Here is an 11,105-nt window from a genome sequence, read left to right as displayed (position 1 = left end):
CCTGTGGGATTAATTCTGTGTCTCTATTTACCCTCTGCACGCATTCAGTCAACACAGAGTCACACAAGAACATGCAACTTCTAGCAGTTTTAAAAAGCAGATACACTTTGACAGGACTCTTATGATCTTATTTCTGTTATCTGCATCGAGAGAAATACCCATGCAACCTGGTATTCCCAAGTTGCACCAACTGAAAAATCTGGGGAGAACCCCAGCATTTCCTGATGTTATGCATTTTTCTTGGAGGTGCACTGTTATTTTATTCTTTATGATTTTGTGCTTGGTTTCAGCTAAAGGTAAGAGACAGCTAAGCTAACAAAAATCATTTGGGCTACATATCCCACAGGAAGGCTAAAGAAAGGTATAACTCACCATACTTCTGGGTTAAATTCTGAATCAAGAACATAAACTTTGCTTTTTTTCCATTAATCATCACATGCAAATTAGAACACAGACATTTCCCCAAAACAAATAATCGGGGTCCACAGTTGTTCATAACACAAATCTTATTTTAGGACTCCACAAACTATAAAAATCTAACGGGTAACTCCAGGAATGCTATAGATTACCTCAAAAATCATTCCATGAACCTAATTTCCACGGAGATGCATATGAGACAACAAAAATGAGAAATGATGCGTGAAACTGTGTGAGACACAGCCAAGTCCACGATTTACATCATCTCCCAAGTCTGGCATGGGTAAACTTTGTTACCATTCCCCAAAACAAGAGCTTTATATGAGAGCATTGTTGGTATTTTTACTTATCACATAGTTATTTTTGTAAACCACCAGTAGATATTTTAAATTTCAAATCAAGGAAGGGAATGAACACCTTGTATGAATGAAAAATGCAGAACTGAATTAACCAAAGATGGTTCCAGGACACTGCACAGATGACTGAGTTCTTCAGAGGCCCTTAACTATCCTCTTTTGCTCGACTTCATCTGTCCTCCACAGAAGTACTGCCCTTTATTAACAGCAATTTTTTAATTTAGATAACAAATATGCCATCAGGCTGCACTGATCCCATGCAGCCTTTTACAGTCTGTGTCTTTCTAGCTATGCCACTACTTCTGGAGCTGAAACATCTAATGTTCACAGCTCTCAACAAACATGTCTCAAGCTGTACAATGTCATCCAAGCTCTTTTTTTAAACTGTTAGGATCAGATTTATTCTTTGTTACTCCTCATTTCTTCTCCCTACTTCTGGCAATACTAATATGTTATCTATATTACAACATGAACATACTCCTCGGGTTCTAAGTCATATTTTGATCAAGAAACTTAAGAATTTTCTTAAGGGACTGAAATGCATCCTAACACAGACAGACGGAGGTTGACAGTCAGATGTGACTTTGGATAGACACTGAAGTAGTTATAAACTATTACAAGTGGGCTATTGCTCAAATCTAGTAAAATTCCCGAACACTGATATTTATATAGATATTTATACAGATGGCCATAGTCACCATGTGTGCATCCTTCCAGTGTGCCATATCCACTCTGTGCTATTAACTGCTGAGTTCAAAGGGCCCTAAATATTTTAGAAATTCATGTGGATTAAAGATAAGCTTCTGCAAGTCCTTACACTCCTGTAAATTCTTGACTTCTGCAGAGTGAGGCAGAAGCATGTTGATGCCTCACATTGACTGCACAGTTAAAATAACAGCGTCAGTAAACACAAGAGAGCTTCCTGCAGCAGACTTCATCCAACTACACTGAATTTTCTACAGTCTTCTGTGTTAAATGTGGACTGGGAAATACCTTATCTACTGGCGCAGCATCTTGCAGACCTTTTACTGCTTGCTTTTAAGACTTCTGCTGTCTGTTACAGGAATTATCATGTTTTGCTTTTTGATTTCAGCTCAATACTTTAAAAAAAATAAGAATAATTATAGAAATTTTTAAAGAAATGAAAATAACAATACCCTACCAAAAATGCCATGGTGGAACTTATATCAACACTCAGAGCTGTCTAAAACACTGCTGCCCACACTAAGGTGATCCCTGAAGTTGCTATTCAGTCAATGGAGGCAGAAGAGAACACCCAAAGGGTGATTTGCCCTTTCTATGTAAAATGCTGCTCACCAATTCCCAGCACAACAGGACTGACATTGCAAGTGGCTCAACAGTCACTCTCCTCTGAAATATACGTGTGATCTTCATGCATGGGCCTTGTTTAGGTAACTCCGATGTGTCTGCCCCTCTCCCCTGCCAAAAGTCTGCCCAGTTTTCAGCTGCTTCGATGTTCCCCATGAAGGGAAAACCTGCACGGCTCTGACTGCAGAGGAAACCCTTGACCAACAGCAATATTTTTAATCTTGCAAAATGAACCAGATAACACAACGGGAAGCAGGTATGCCCTTCCTCTTGTCTGCCCATCAATACATGTGGATGAGACAGCACAAAAGCGCATATGCCCTTTTGCACTATGACTGGGCACTTGCAATAGGGCCATAAATCAGTTAACTGAATAAGTGAAACATTTGGAAGTTGCAGGATTTGGAGGTGGTGGTGTCACAAGTGGTTATTTACGAGGTTCAGGCAGTGTAACATGGGGACAAGACGTGACATAACTGCTGGCAAGGATGGGTGAACAATATTAGTCACTTGTGGAGAAGTGACAGGCAGCAAATGGTGCTAACGTTCAAACATAGGTAATGAGTCCAGAGGCACAGGATGCATAACAGAGTGGCCCAAGCACAGCACAATGGGGAGTACAAAGCCATGAGCATAGCCCACATCACTTTAATTAAATCAGCATTAAAATATAATGTAACCATCTATTTCTCTTTGGCAACTCCAAAAAATGTGGTGGACTCAGTGAACATGCTAAGCAAAATACCAAATCACTTGTGTTCCCTCTCAAGTTCTAGCTGTGCATTACACGACTGAGTTTAGACGCTTACTGAGAAGAGGGAAACTCTCATTGAAAATATTCTCTCAGTTTTGAGGGGAGAACAGGCTTTTTTTTTAAGCTTTAAGTTTTGTAAGTACTATTTTGAGTCTGTGTCTTCTCATTTTTTAAAAAAGGAAAAGATTTTTTTGAAGGAAAAACCCACTGACTTTGGTTAGGACTTCAAAACTGAAGGGCAGCAATCGCAGAAGTTCAACTTCATGAGCACTTTGGGGCCCGGCGCAGAGGGGAACCCAGGCAGCCCTGCCGAGATGAATGGAGGCCTTGTGTAGAGTGGGGAGGAATGTCCAAGGATCAGATTCTGTGCGATTTATCCCTTCAGTAAATCTATACTTGACTTGATCTTCTCTTCTACCTCAGGGATTACGAAGATAACACATGATTGCTCATGCCATCCACATCTGACGTAGGCAAGCACCAGATACTCTATGGCTATTTTCTTATGAAAGTGGCCTTGGCCCAAAATGCCAAAAGACAGACTCCATCAGGCCAACTGAATCAAAATGATTTAAGCCAAAAGAGCAGTGAGCAGAACAATGAATTCATGCCAGTTGGGTGAAGCAGATACAGATGGCAACGTAAGAAGAGGCGGTTTGTTGATTCCAGTGTCCGCAACATACCCATAAATACTTTCCTAATGTAGACATGCATTTTCACACACTCATTAAATTACCACAGAGCAAATACAACAGAGCTTTAAAAAGATGTCGGGAGGGAAAAACAACCCATTCCTACTAGCTGTCAAAAGAAGCAGCGCCTCCGAAATAACAAATGTTAGAAACCACAGGCTCCACATGTTACTTCTCCAACAGAGGCGGCACTTGGACAGCCAGCCATTTAGCAGGGAGTTCAGTGTATGCTGTGGGAAGCCATTCCGCATGGAACATTGACAGGCAATGTGAGGACCCATAGCAGTATGGGGGACTGCCTACTGCAACAGTGACACCTCATAGCCACGGGTCTGCATCACCCACATTCAAATCCCAGCAAAGGAACAACCAAACTCACTACTTTACAGGTTGACCTTTGGAGCTGATCCTACTCGAAGTCTATATTGTGTCTCCTAGGACCAGGGCTGCTTTGTCTGTTGGCTCAAACCATGGAGTTCTTCATAGCTGTTCAACAAGTCTGTTTACCACACGAATTAGTGATCTGCATGGAAAAAAACAACATCCATTATCAAAGTGTTGATTAAGCAGCAGAACAAATGACTATTCTTGTCGTCCTCTCACTTCTCTGCTGTCCTAGAAGCTGAGCCTGGGCTCGGTAGCTGCTCTACCAGGATCTCTCCATACTGCGCTGTGCGTGGTTGTAGGGGGCTCATTATATGCCCATATGGAGCACGAGGGGAGGCGCGCGTGAACCCATTGCCTTTGGCGAGCCTCGATCAAGGCAACAGGCCAGCTTGGTCACATGTGACAATCAGTCAAGGCAATGCTTGATTCCCAAGTTGGGTCAAGACTTGATGCACAAACACTTGCGCAGATCAATATCAAGCAAAGGGACGGCGCTTTGCTTGACCCAACACCCCCTGGTTCTCAGAGGAGCCCATGAGCCCACAGAAGAGCTCATAATTCCTTAGAAGATAAGTAAAAAAGGTGGATTAATACATTTTTATGTGGGAGAGCCAAGTCGGCTTGGCCTTCATAGTAGTCTTTCCATCTGAGTAATTCTGAAAGGTCATAACAAGAGCTGAAGGAAATTCAGTTCCTTGTGGAAGAGCTTCACTGCTACAGCCAAAAGGGACACTTCACCCTGCAGCTTTTTCTTCCAGCACATCTATGAGGTTGATCAACAATGGTGCTGATTTCCATGGATAGGTTTATCCATGGAATAAGAAGTCCAGGTGCAGTAGATGGTCCTCTAGAATCTTTGGCTTCCAGTCTGTACTTGCAACTTGTAACCTTCCTTCCAGTTGGACTGAGCTGACTCTGCTCTGATTTTCATTAGAAAAGCACCACTTGTGAACACGAGAGAAAAGATCCCTCTGACTTGTTCCCCATGGACAGCACAACATGCAGGCAGCCAGGCTTGCTCAGTCTGGGACCCACCTTCCATTCTTCTCATGCTCCCTCTTAAATCCTCATGTCCAGCCCTGAGATGAAGAGTTGACTGGCCCAAGTTATTGGCAATAGAAGTATTTTTATCATGATGACCATAGCTCACATGCTACTTCAGATGACAAATCCAGAACATGATTTTCCTTCAGTGTCCTGCTAGGAGATTAGAGCTCCTAAAAGGCTTGATTAATGGGGAATCGTCCTGTTGCTGAGATTCATTTTAGGCAGGAAAAAGACAAAATGACTACACGCTTTCCACTGGTCTTTCAGTGGAAAACAGTGTGTTCAGTCAGCTGTTCTGATCCAGAGATGAAAGACTTCTCTGCAGAACTGGGAATCACTATTTTAGTAGACAATTAAAAAGGAAAACACAAATGTGAAATTATGGAGCAATTTTCTTCATTCCTTCCTCCTGCTTGATGGTTATGTCTGGTGACATAACTTGTATCTTTGCCGTCTCTAAGGAAGCAATGTTAGCAGAGGAAAATATGATTGTTCAAACTAATGTTACACCAAATATCATTTGGTTCTATATCCCTTGTTACATTTTCAGTGGAATAAACACACAAGTGATTCCAAAGTCAACTGCAATTAATGTTAAAGTTAGAAGGCCAAGAAAATAGGACAACCAGGCCTTTCATTTGCTCTTGGAAAATCCTTATTCAGTAGAAGACACTGCTGTCCAACAGCTATTCCCTAGAGCACTTTCTTCCACCTGTTTAGACTAATGTTTATCCCAAGAATATTTCCTTGAATTTTAGTGTCAGTTTGTTGATTGGTTGCCATAGCCTTAGTATTTGGTACCTTAAATAAACCCAGTTGCTACACAAGTCTCTAAAGACCGTAATGTTCCATGTAAGCCAGGAAGATGCTACTAGAGGAAGGATTTCTTAGATTCTACCAGAATTCAGCTCAGTCTTCTACTTGGCAGAGAGGGCAGAACCAAAATACCTGAGCTGGTCAGAGCTCCAAGGCTTTCTGGGGTTTCCTTGCCCGTGTAGGCTCCCTTCTCAATGGGACTTGGTCCCGATGAAAAGAGGGTGGTCGATATCTAGTCTCAAATCTCTTTTAGTTGCTAAGATCTGCTTGAGCGACTTTGGAACTCTTATTTAGATGGACAGCTGGCCCTAGGAGTACCTGGAGTCACAAGGTTGCCTACTCCATTGCATCTAGACCTGCTAGAGCTTTGCCTTATTTCTAGCTCTGGTTTTACAAGAGTTTCTCCTGGCGGGGGGGAAGAAATGGAGACTTCTCCTACAGATGGACTGATAACTTAAAACCATCCGTGACAGAGCAAACTCCTCCAAGAGACTGACCTTCTTCCATTTCACAGCTTGTTTTCCAGCTGCCCACCCAAAAGTCCTGTTAACCCCTGCGCGCCGATTGAGAGGCTCCCGCACACCACTGAAAACCTGCAGAACATGAAAACCTGCAGAACATCAGAACGAAGCCTGGCGCAGGCAGCTGAGGTCACTGGTTTCAACACAAAAGGGATGCATTTTTCCCTTCAAGCCAGTTCCTTCCCCTAATGAAGGGCGGTGAAGGAGTGTCAGAAGGCAACAGCTGCAGGATTGAATTTAACAGTACGATTTAATTGGACAAAAGCTTCTTCCAAACTTCAGTTTTTCCTTAACTTCCTTCCTCTTCAGATTACCAGTACAAAGTCTACCAGTTCAGGCCAAGGATGGCTTGGCACAACTCTTTCTGCAGGGCCCAGACAGAATGAGAAGTGAAGGGACCATGATCTGGCAGGTCCAAAGAGCTGACTGGATTTGCCAGTCACAAACAGAAGAATAAGAACAAAGGTTAGTCTCATGCTAGAGTCACTTGGCCAAGTCAAACATGGAACTTGCAGCATGAACCTCTGCTCAGTCACTGCACTGAAGATCCAAGAGGTCTGTGGACAGAAATATTTGGGGATGTCTAGTGGGTTGATGTGTGAAGAGGCTCATTGGTTGGGTTCACAACCTACATAGACATAACAGTGATAAACCTATAAACACAATATGAGAAAGAAAAAAAAGTGAGTTAGGTGCATTCACTTCATTGGAAAAGGATTGACAGGGTGATGGAAACTGGTATAAAAGTCCAAATTCAGTGGAGACAAGAAGAGACTTGCAGTCTTATGAACCGCCAATATCAAATTATTGTATTAATACCATTAATATGAACCACTATATCAAACCATGTGATTCTTGGTGGTCACATACACGTAAAGCGACTTTCAGTCAGATTTTATTTTCATGAGGAGAAAGTCTTGTATTGGGATGAAAAATAGTCATGCTATGCACACAGATGCCCCAAATGAGTCCTTGGAATTTGTAACACTTGATTTTTAAATACAACGCACAGTGTTGAGCGCTCACAGCTTGTTCTGATTTCCATGCCTGTGCTCAGCCTGGTCTTTCAAACCAGATCATCCATACCCTATGCTTAAGGGGAAATTTAAGGGACTATTTTAAGTCCCAAAGCCTTGGTTATTTTACCTCCCACGTTCAAGAGGTCAGTCTGCCCCTTTGTCACCAGCAGGCTGGGCTCTGTCATCACTGTTCCTACAGAGCCACGATTAGACCCACCGCTGTCACTCGGACTTTCACGCAGTGAAAGGCAGCTCAGCACAAGGAAGAGATTACAATCAGAGCAACGAGCTCGAGCAGCAGCAGTGCTCTGCTTTCACACTGCGCTGAGCCCCTTCCTTCCCACGGTGTAGAGGCTCCCTTCTATTCCCTTGTTTAGAAGTGATTTAATCTGTTTGCATCCATGACCAACTGAGGGTTTACCAGCACAATCCATGACTTGGATGCTGGCTGTGTATAAATCTGACATTCCTTCTTTCCCCTTGTGATAACTTCATCTCATTATTAACTTTCCAGCAGGCTCCAGCACTTGGGCCGGCCAGTTTGCATCTTACATCTCTTCTTTTCCTTTTGGAAAAGCAGATATTTACATGGACTCGCCAATGATGTGTTTTAACATCAATATATTACCGGAGATGATAGCCCTTCAGAGTTATTCATCCCCTCGTGTAAGGTGCTAAGGAAAATTACATTTTAACTCGCTGGAAGCTTTCGGGAGCGCAGGGAACGAGGCGTGCCTGCGCCGCTCGCATATGGCCCTATATGGTGATTTGGCTTTGCTGGATGCCCCTTGCAAATGGGGGAAAAACAAGTGTGTGGTTCAAATACCACAAAGGATTCGCATTGAGGCTTTTTCTCATTTAAACCCCTTAGACTAGAGCACCTTACAAACACATCCGCTTTGGATTTGTTTCATTTTCCCCGCCCTGTCAGCAGCAACAGATGAAAACAGTCTAGTCCTTGCGTGAAGAACTATTTTAACATTTCCTATCCAAACGTGCAAGGAAGCCTGACACAAACAAATGCAGCAGAAAATTCCTCTGAAGCCCCGAGACAGCGCAGCACCCGCTGGCTTCCCGTTTTCATTGCAGGACGTCTGGACATTATTTAATACAGTGTTCACATACTGCCCTGCTTGACCTCCCCAAGCACAAGATAGTGGCTGGCACCTGCAAAGGTGCAGGGGACTCCCAGCACGGGGAACCCAACCTCGTTCCTTCCGCAGGTTGTTCTGCCAGACTCTATCCAGCACTATAGCATGGGAATGAAATAAGCTCCATCTAGAGCCAGAGAAGAGATCCAATAGAGAAATAACCAAAGGAATAACCCAGGTGACAGAGGCATGTCTCACCCTTCACCTCTGCTTGCTCTGAAAATTCCCACAGCTTCACCAAGGGGTCGTGTATCCCCTTGGTGCGGGCAGGACCCTAGCAGGATCAATCTCTCCTCCCCAGCCGCCCTTTCTGCCTTGCGGAGGTGACTGCAAGCAGCTCAGATTTGCCTTCACCTCCCCGCAACCACAGCTCCTCATTTGAGAGGGGAACAGGGACTCACCTGCCCTGGTGTCCCCTGAGCTGCTCTCCTACCCGGCGCTCTGTCAAGGCTGCAGCTCAGAAGTGTCCGTTCTGCAGTGGGTGCTCAGCCGGAGGATCCGAGCTGGTCCTGGGGATCCTTCCCTGCCGCGTGCTCTCTCCCCGTCTCGCCTTCTCCCTCCCACTCCCTCACATTTAATCCCTCTCGCCCTCTCCCTCTGGTAGGTGAAGGCTGTCACGGAGCTGTTAGCCTGTGAGACATCCAGATGATTTTTTTTTTTTTTTATGGGAACCCGATGCACCTGCCTCCTATTTGTTATTATTTCAGTCCATACCAGTAATGGTGCTGGACAAATCTGAGCTTAACGTAATTCTTCAGCGTTTCACAGGTCCACTGCAGTGTGATTTTTCTGCAGATTGTGTTTCCTTCTCAGAGCAAATCCTTGCACGCTGCCCTGCAACTGGACAGCTTAGGATGTGCCGAAGCAATGTGCAGCACAGCTGGCTGCTTTGCAACCAGATTCAAGGATAACTAGGGGTACTAACCGACAAGATAAACTGAGTTTTAGTTTAAATGAGTAAAACACATTTAAAAACTGGGGCTCCTAGAAAGACACTCATTTTAAAGAATTATTTGAAAAGAAAAAGTCCTATGCCATGAAAATACGAAAAAAAAATCACTGTTATGACTATGGGAGCACATTACAGTACCAATCTGTAGTTGGTGTGAATCTATTATTCTGCAGTTGAGCACATGAGCCTTCCCCCACAATCGGGAGGCTGAAATCAGCTTCTGTTCCTAAAACAGCCCTGTGCACCCGTTTAAACCAAAAAATAGCTAGGAAGTATTATCAGGGGATTAGTAACCATTGCATCAGGATGAAAATGGAGACCAGACGCAGCTGAAAGCAAATAACTTTTCTGCAAGTCGAGGATATTTCTCATTATTTCACTGCTCACTTTTCCCACTGCAGGAAAAGTCTCAGCTTTGAGGACACACCAGGTGTATTCAGTAATTTTGAAGGGAACTGCATGCAATTCTGTGAGGAAGGGCAGATACGAGCACATCAATGCTTCTAAAAAGCAGGTGGATAAATTCCAGCCCCTTGTTAACTTCAAGTAATAAAATATTCTTGGGAGATGGTGCTCTTCTATGCCCAGCCTACAGGTGCTGAAAGGTGGGCAAAATCTGTAGTGCTTGTGCTGTCACATCGCCTGGCCCAGCACCATCCAGCAAGAGAGGCAAGAGTCTAAAGCAAACATCATTTTCAAAGTTTTGTTTCTCACCTTTTGCACATCATCCCCCCCACACCGGGCTATTGCCTCCTGCACAGAACTACACATGTAGCAAGTCTGGGCAAACAGTTGATTGTCAAATAGGCACAGCAAGTGATACCCAAATTAACCAGCTGGAAAGGAACAGGTTCAGTTTTATGTACCTTGTAGGAAATCAGACAACACAAAGTGAGTTATTGCTCCCTAACCCTCTTTCTTCAGATTAATGAGCTTTGTGATACCAGATTCTTAGCTCCTCACTATTGCAGTGAGCAGCTGAAATCCACTGATGATTCCCTACCCTGCCCATCACTTCCTAAATAAGCATCCTTCCCATTAAGGAAAGGGTTTGCCCTGTGCTGAGCTGCTGCTGTTTAGGCAATAAGATTTAAGCCATGAAGTGCAGGTAAATCAGCACATTAACAACTAACAAAATGCAGATGGTTCCATATAATGCTGAACTCCTGCCTAGAAGAGCAGAAAAGCAACCCAGGAGATGCTAAAATCAACCTGACTGGCAAGAATGTCCCACTTACCAGACCTCAGAAACCCAAAGGGCAACCTTATGCAATGTGCTTTGCTTAACAATCCTCCGACATGTCCCTCCACAACAAACCACTTCACTACTCGTAATGCCTCGTTATTCCCTCCCTTCAACAGCCATCATAAAGATTTCTTCACCATCAGATACATTTGTGAGGCCTCTACTGGAACCCCCCCCAAATGGTAGCTCTGAGCTGACATGAGGATGTCAGATTCCAACTGTGTTTCATCGCAGATTAGCAAGATGTTATTGGTTGCCTCAAAATTGCATTTCTTAGAAATGAAAATTATTTGCCATTAAGATTTAGCCCAGTGTAAACAGACCTTGTGACTCTTCCAGTGGAAGCACAGCCACCAGTATTATCCAAAAGCACCATTAGTTCAACCAGCCCTAGTCCTCTCCAAAAAGGTTTGGAGAG

This window comes from Tinamus guttatus, unplaced genomic scaffold (assembly GCF_059628265.1).
Source record: "Tinamus guttatus ecotype Peru unplaced genomic scaffold, ASM5962826v1 Tinamus_guttatus_pri_ptg000563l, whole genome shotgun sequence".
NCBI classification, from domain to species: domain Eukaryota; kingdom Metazoa; phylum Chordata; class Aves; order Tinamiformes; family Tinamidae; genus Tinamus; species Tinamus guttatus.
Note: the sequence above shows the minus strand (reverse complement) of the source record.